The sequence below is a fragment of the Halichoerus grypus genome, chromosome 9 (genome assembly GCF_964656455.1).
Source record: "Halichoerus grypus chromosome 9, mHalGry1.hap1.1, whole genome shotgun sequence".
In the NCBI taxonomy this organism is placed as follows: domain Eukaryota; kingdom Metazoa; phylum Chordata; class Mammalia; order Carnivora; family Phocidae; genus Halichoerus; species Halichoerus grypus.
In genome coordinates this window covers 49,874,740-49,880,829 of record NC_135720.1, presented here as the reverse complement: position 1 = coordinate 49,880,829, position 6,090 = coordinate 49,874,740, and the positions used below count along the sequence as shown (strand labels likewise).

Here is a 6,090-nt window from a genome sequence, read left to right as displayed (position 1 = left end):
AAGAAATAGCTGGGTTATATATGTATCCTGGATATCAAAGAGTAGGAAAGGTAAGTAGTAAGAAAAAGTGCGTTTGTGAGTTTGGATTTGAAGGTAAAATGTTCCAGCCTTTATTGTGGAATAGGCTCATACTGGTGGTGTGAGGAGGAACAAGTTGTAAACATCCTTTATTTCATTCACTGTTATTTCTGTTAATAGAACAGTTATAACCTTGATCATTTTTGCCATGTTAGGTACATGTCTCATGGTCATTTATTTGACAAAATTTCAGTTCTTCAGTCTCATGTCTACAGTAATCTGAAAATTGGAATCTTACAAAAATGTATATTCATACCTTTCTCAGGAAAAGCATATTAAAGAATATTTTTTTCTAAGACATGAGTGAAAAAAGGATGGATCCTAGAAAAGTAAAATATTGACAACATAATACCATCAACACCAGGTTCTTTTACAGGAACAGGTTAAGTGATGGAGATTCAGACACACAAGTTGCAGGTGTGGCTCATTTTCCTAGCCAAATAACTCACCAATTCCTGACTCCCCATCTTCAAACTTGATGTTTTCTTCTCCCCCCCCCCCCCTTTATTCCTGTTAAAATGGAAACTGTTCTTTGGATTCCATCCCTTCTACCTTGAGAGACTTTGTAACAGCTTTCTGCAGGGATTAGCTAGGACCCCAGAAAATAGATGAGATTTGTAATTAAACATTTTACTTGGAGAATCTTCAAATACACAAAGTAAAACAAAATATTACATTGAATCTTCATATCCTACCTTAAACTATCCTCCGTTCTGCTCTGGTACATACCTACTACACATCTTTTTAGGGAAGATTTATAAAATGCAAATCTTAACTATACTTCTCAAAAGTGAACACACTTTTAGCCCACAGCCATATTGGGACAAAAGGTTCATTTAGCCCTAATTAGGCAACTCAGCAATCTACTTCCACCCCCAAGCTGACTACTTCGCCAATTTTTTTCACCACAGCATAGGGTCCCACTGGGGACCCTGCCCCACTGGAACCTTATACTAATTTAATCATGAGGTATATACTCAAAGTGCTTTTCATTTGATACAAAGTTTTTGAGAGGTTGCGCCATGTATTCCTTTTGCCAAGTAGGAACCATTGTGCATGAATATACTATAGTTTATCCACTCTGTTTATTGGTTTCTGATTTTTTGAAAACATGAATAAAGCTGCTATGAATATTTGCATACAAGTGTTTTTGTGGCTTCTGGATGTGTAGTGGTATCTTGTGTTAATCTGTTTCTCTGAGTACTGAACATGTTCTGTCTTTATCCACCATTACTATTCACCATTAGTTCTTTGAAAGTGATACATTTAAGTTAGGTTGGCTCTTTATTTTGCATACAAGTTCCTTGTTTAGTGTTTTGCAAATGTTTTCTATCTAGTATTTTCTCTTCATTTTCCTAATACGACTTGATGAGTAGAAGTTGTTAATCTCAAGTCTTGATTTACTAACATTCTCAATGGATCTTTTTCTGTCAGTAAATTTACTTAACCTCACATTGTGGTGGTGGTGGTGGTACTGTTTTCTTTTGAAAGCTTCGTAATTTTTGGCTTTCACATCTGTCATCCACCTTAGATTTCTATGTGTGGTGTGAGGTAGGGTCTGAAGTTTGTTTTTACCCATGTGACTGTGCCGTTACTTTGGCACCATTTGTACTATCTCCATTGAATTACTTTTGGCACCTTTTAAATTCATTTGACTGGTTCCTGACTGACTTATATTTCATGGTTACCTGTATTTGTGTAAATGTTAAAACAAGCCTGTCTCTCTCTCGTTTTAAGTTCTACACCCAAGTGGGCTTTGAACTCACAACCCCGAGATCATGAGTCCCACCTGAGCCAGCCAGCTGCCCTTCAATTTCTATTTTTAAAGAGCCTGGGGCACCTGGGTGGCACAGTCTATTGAGCGTCTGACTCTTGGTTTTGGCTCTGGTCAGGATCAAGTTGGTCAAGTTGAGTGTGGAGTCTGCTGGAGTTTCTCCGTGTCGTGCTGCCCCTCCCCCCTCACATCTTTTTAAAAAATAATAATGAGCCTGATTGTTAGGATTGGGTAGAATCCATTATAATTTTTCTCAGAAATGTTTTGTGTGATGTTCTGTATGATTTTGATGAACTCAAGTATTTTAGGTTCCTTGGTGCTAGTGTCAATTGAATTTTCTTTCTAATTGCTAATTTATAGGTAATTTACAGTAATTTTTAAAGCCTTTATATAGGACCTTGCTGAGTTCTTTATTAATGCACTGGTTAGGACCTCTAATACCTGTTGAATATAGGTGGTAAGAGCAGGCTGTGGCTAAGGGAGTTTAAGACACCTAGGGAGCAAAATTCAGGTAGGTATCTTCAGGGTAGTGCAAGTTGGCATCTGAGAGTACATCCTTTCCTTTTGCTCAACAAGGGCTTTGCTTGCCTGAGTCTTACCCTTGTCTCCTATTAAAGTCATCTACTTGATTCAGTTTTAGGAAGGAAGCATTGCATATTCCATCAGGAATGTTTGCTGTTGGTTTCTATGTATAGATACCTTTTACATAGTCTCCTGTTTATAGTTTGCTCATTTTCTCAGGAATGGGTAATGTATTTTATCAGGCCTCCCCTCCCCCTTTTTGCATACATGAAATGATCCTGTCTTTATCAGTTAAGATAATATTCCTGTCCTTGGGGGAGTTTAGTAATGGAACTTTATGACTGAAGCAGGCTCCCAAATACCGGAGGCAGAAATGTCTTGTTTAAAGTAACTTTGCCCAAGGTTTCACAGAAAGAGTTCAGATTCATTTTTTTAAAGTAGGCTCCCCACCCAATGTGGGCCTTAACTCACAATCCTGAGTTCAAGAATCTGATGCTTTGCCGACTGAGCCAGTCAGGCATCCCTTAACGTTGATTCTCCTTTTAAAAACACTACATTGTTGGGGCGCCTGGTTGGCTCAGTCGGTTTAGAGACCAACTGGATTTCCACTCAGGTCATGATCTCAGGGCCGAGAGTTCAAGCCCGCATTGGGTACTGCTCAAAGTCGGCCTGAAATTCTCTCCCTCTCCCTCTACCCCTCCACCTGTTCCCACATGCGTTCTCTCTAAAATAAAATCTTTTTTAAAAAAAAACACTACAGGGGCGCCTGGGTGGCTCAGTCAAGCATCTGCCTTCGGCTCAGGTCATGATCCCAGGGTGCTGGGATCGAGCCCTGCATGGGTCTCCCTGCTCAGCAGGGAGCCTGCTTCTCCCTCAGCCGCTCCCCCCTGCTTGAGCTCTCTGTCAAATAAAATCTTTAAAAAATATATTAAAAAAATAAACAATACATTGTCACTAAATGGTACTATATTTGTGATGTACTATTAATTGGTCATAATTAAAAAGCTATCAAGTTTTATCAGTAATCCAAAGGAAGTCTTTAGAATGAGACAGTGGGACTGAAGGCCTGTTCTTAAGTATGGGAGGCAATGGTGAAGAGAATCTTGCTGCCCAAAGCTTGTCAAGATTCATTAAATCACTACTAAATGTTTTTTAGGAAAGTATGTGAATTATCTTGGTGGTATTTCTAAATTGTTTTTAGCTATGTGGAAAAGTCTGAAGGTTCTGCCTCAAAACATCGTCCCCTCTGGCTGCCCTGGGGCCACCCGACAGTTCTTACTATTAGGATAAAACTCTTAAGTCGGCATCTTCACATGGCTCCCACTGAAATCAATCCACAAATATTTACTGAGCAGAAGCCTAAGACAGAGGGAATGAGAAAACCCTCTGCTCAGAATCTTCCAATACTTACCCATTTCACTCCATTTCAAGCCAAAGTTATTACAGTAGTTTATAGGGCCTTTTAAGGTCTATCTGTCCCCTTTCTTCTCTTCTTTTTTTTTTTTTTTTAAGATTTATTCATGGGACGCCTGGGTGGCTCAGTCGGTTAAGTGCCTTTGGCTCGGGCCATGATACTGGGGTCCTAAGATCAAGCCCCGTGTCACGCTCCCTCCTCAGTGGGGAGTCCACTTCTCCCTCTGCCCCTCCCCTCCCCCGCTTGTGCTCTCTCAAAATCTTTTTAAAAAAGATTCATTCTAGAGAGAGAGTGGGGGAGGGGCTGAGGGAGAGAGAAACTCAGGCAGACTGTGCTGAAGGCAGAGTCAGACACAGGGCTCTATCTCATCACCCCAGATCATATGTGAGCCGAAACCAAGAGTCAGTAGAGGACACAGGCAGCAACTTCTTGCTAGACACGTCTCCAAAGGCGAAGAAAACAAAGGCAAAAATGAACTACTGGGACTTCATCAAGATAAAAAGCTTTTGGACAGCAAAGGAAACAGTCAACAAAACCAAAAGACAACCAACAGAATGGGAGAAGATATTTGCAAATGTCTTATCAGATAAAGGGCTAGTATCCAAAATCTAGATAAAGAACTTAACCAAACTCAACACCCAAAGGACAAATAATACAGTCAAGAAATGGGCAGAAGACATCCAAATGGGCAACAGACACATGAAAAAGTGCTCAACATCACTCAGCATCGGGGAAATACAAAATCAAAACCACAATGAGGGGCGCCTGGGTGGCTCAGTCGTTGAACGTCTGCCTTCGGCTCAGGTCATGATCCCAGGGTCCTGGGATCGAGCCCCACATTGGGCTCCCTCCTCAGTGGGGAGTCTGCTTCTCCCTCTCCCTCTGCCTGCCGCTCTCCCTGCTTGTGCTCTCTCTCTCTCTCGGTCAAATAAATAAATAAAATCTTAAAAAATATATATATAAAAAAATAAAAGAAAAAAAATTTTAGGGGCACCTGGTTGGCTTAGTTGGTGAAGCAGCTGCCTTCGGCTCAGGTCATGATCCCAGGGTCCTGGGATCAAGCCCTGCATCGGGCTTCCTGCTCGGTGGGGAGCCTGCTTCTTCCTCTCCCACTCCCCCTGCTTATGTTCCCTCTCTCGCTGTGTCTCTCTCTGTCAAATAAATAAAATCTTTAAAAAAAAAAAAAAAACCACAATGAGATACCACCTCACACCAGTCAGAATGGCTAAAATTAACAAGTCAGGAAACGACAGATGTTGTCAAGGATGCAGAGAAAGAGGGTGCAAAGAAACCCTCTTACTGTTAGTGGGAATGCAAGCTGGTGCAGCCATTCTAGAAAACAGTATGGAGGTTCCTCAAGAAGTTGAAAATAGGGACACCTGGGTGGCTCAGTCAGTTAAACATCTGCCTTGGGCTCCGGTCATGATCCTGGAGTCCTGGGATCAAGCCCCGCGTAGGGCTCTCTGCTAAGCCAGGAGTCTGCTTGTCCTTCTCCCTCTGCCCTGCTCATGCTCTCTCTCTGACAAATAAATAAAATCTTAAAAAAAAAAAGAAAGACGTTGAAAATAGAGCTATCCCACAATCCAGCAACTGCACCACTAGGGATTTACCCCAAAGATACAAATGTAGTGATCCGAAGGGGCACCTGCACCCCAATGTTTATAGCAGCAATGTCCATAATAGCCAAACTATGGAAAGAGCCCAGATGTCTATTGACAGATGAATGGATAAAGAAGATGTGCTGTATATATATAGAGTATATATATATATATATATACACACACATATATACAATGCAATGACTACTCAGCCATCAAAAAAAAAAAAGAAATCTTGCCATTTGCAAGGATGTGGATGGAACTTGAGGGAATTACGCTAATCAAAATAAGTCAATCAGAGAAAGACAATTATATAATTTCATATGTGGAATTTAAGAAACAACAGGATCATAGGGGAAGAGAGGGAAAAATTTAAAAAGATGAAATCAGAGAGGGAGACAAACCATAAGAGACTCTTAATCATAGAAAACAAACAGGGTTGCTGGAGGGGAGAGGGGTGAGAGGATGGGGTAACTGGGTGATGGACATTTAGGAGGGCAGTGATGTAATGAGCACTGGGTGTTATATAAGACTGATGAATCACTGACCTGTACCTCTGAAACTAATAATACATTATATGTTAGTTCATTGAATTTAAATTTAAAAATATTTTTTTTAAAAAAAGGAACCGGGGGGCGCCTGGGTGGCTCAGTCGTTAGGCGTCTGCCTTCGGCTCAGGTCATGATCCCAGGGTCCTGGGATCG

The 6,090-nt window shown here is 41.1% G+C and overlaps 1 long non-coding RNA gene across 1 annotated transcript in view; it reads right to left on the bottom strand.

Annotated features, from left to right (window-relative positions):
- Nucleotides 1-6,090, bottom strand: part of LOC144379053 (uncharacterized) — a 55,350-nt gene that overhangs the window by 21,095 nt on the left and 28,165 nt on the right. The gene's annotated exons all lie outside the window — the stretch shown is intronic.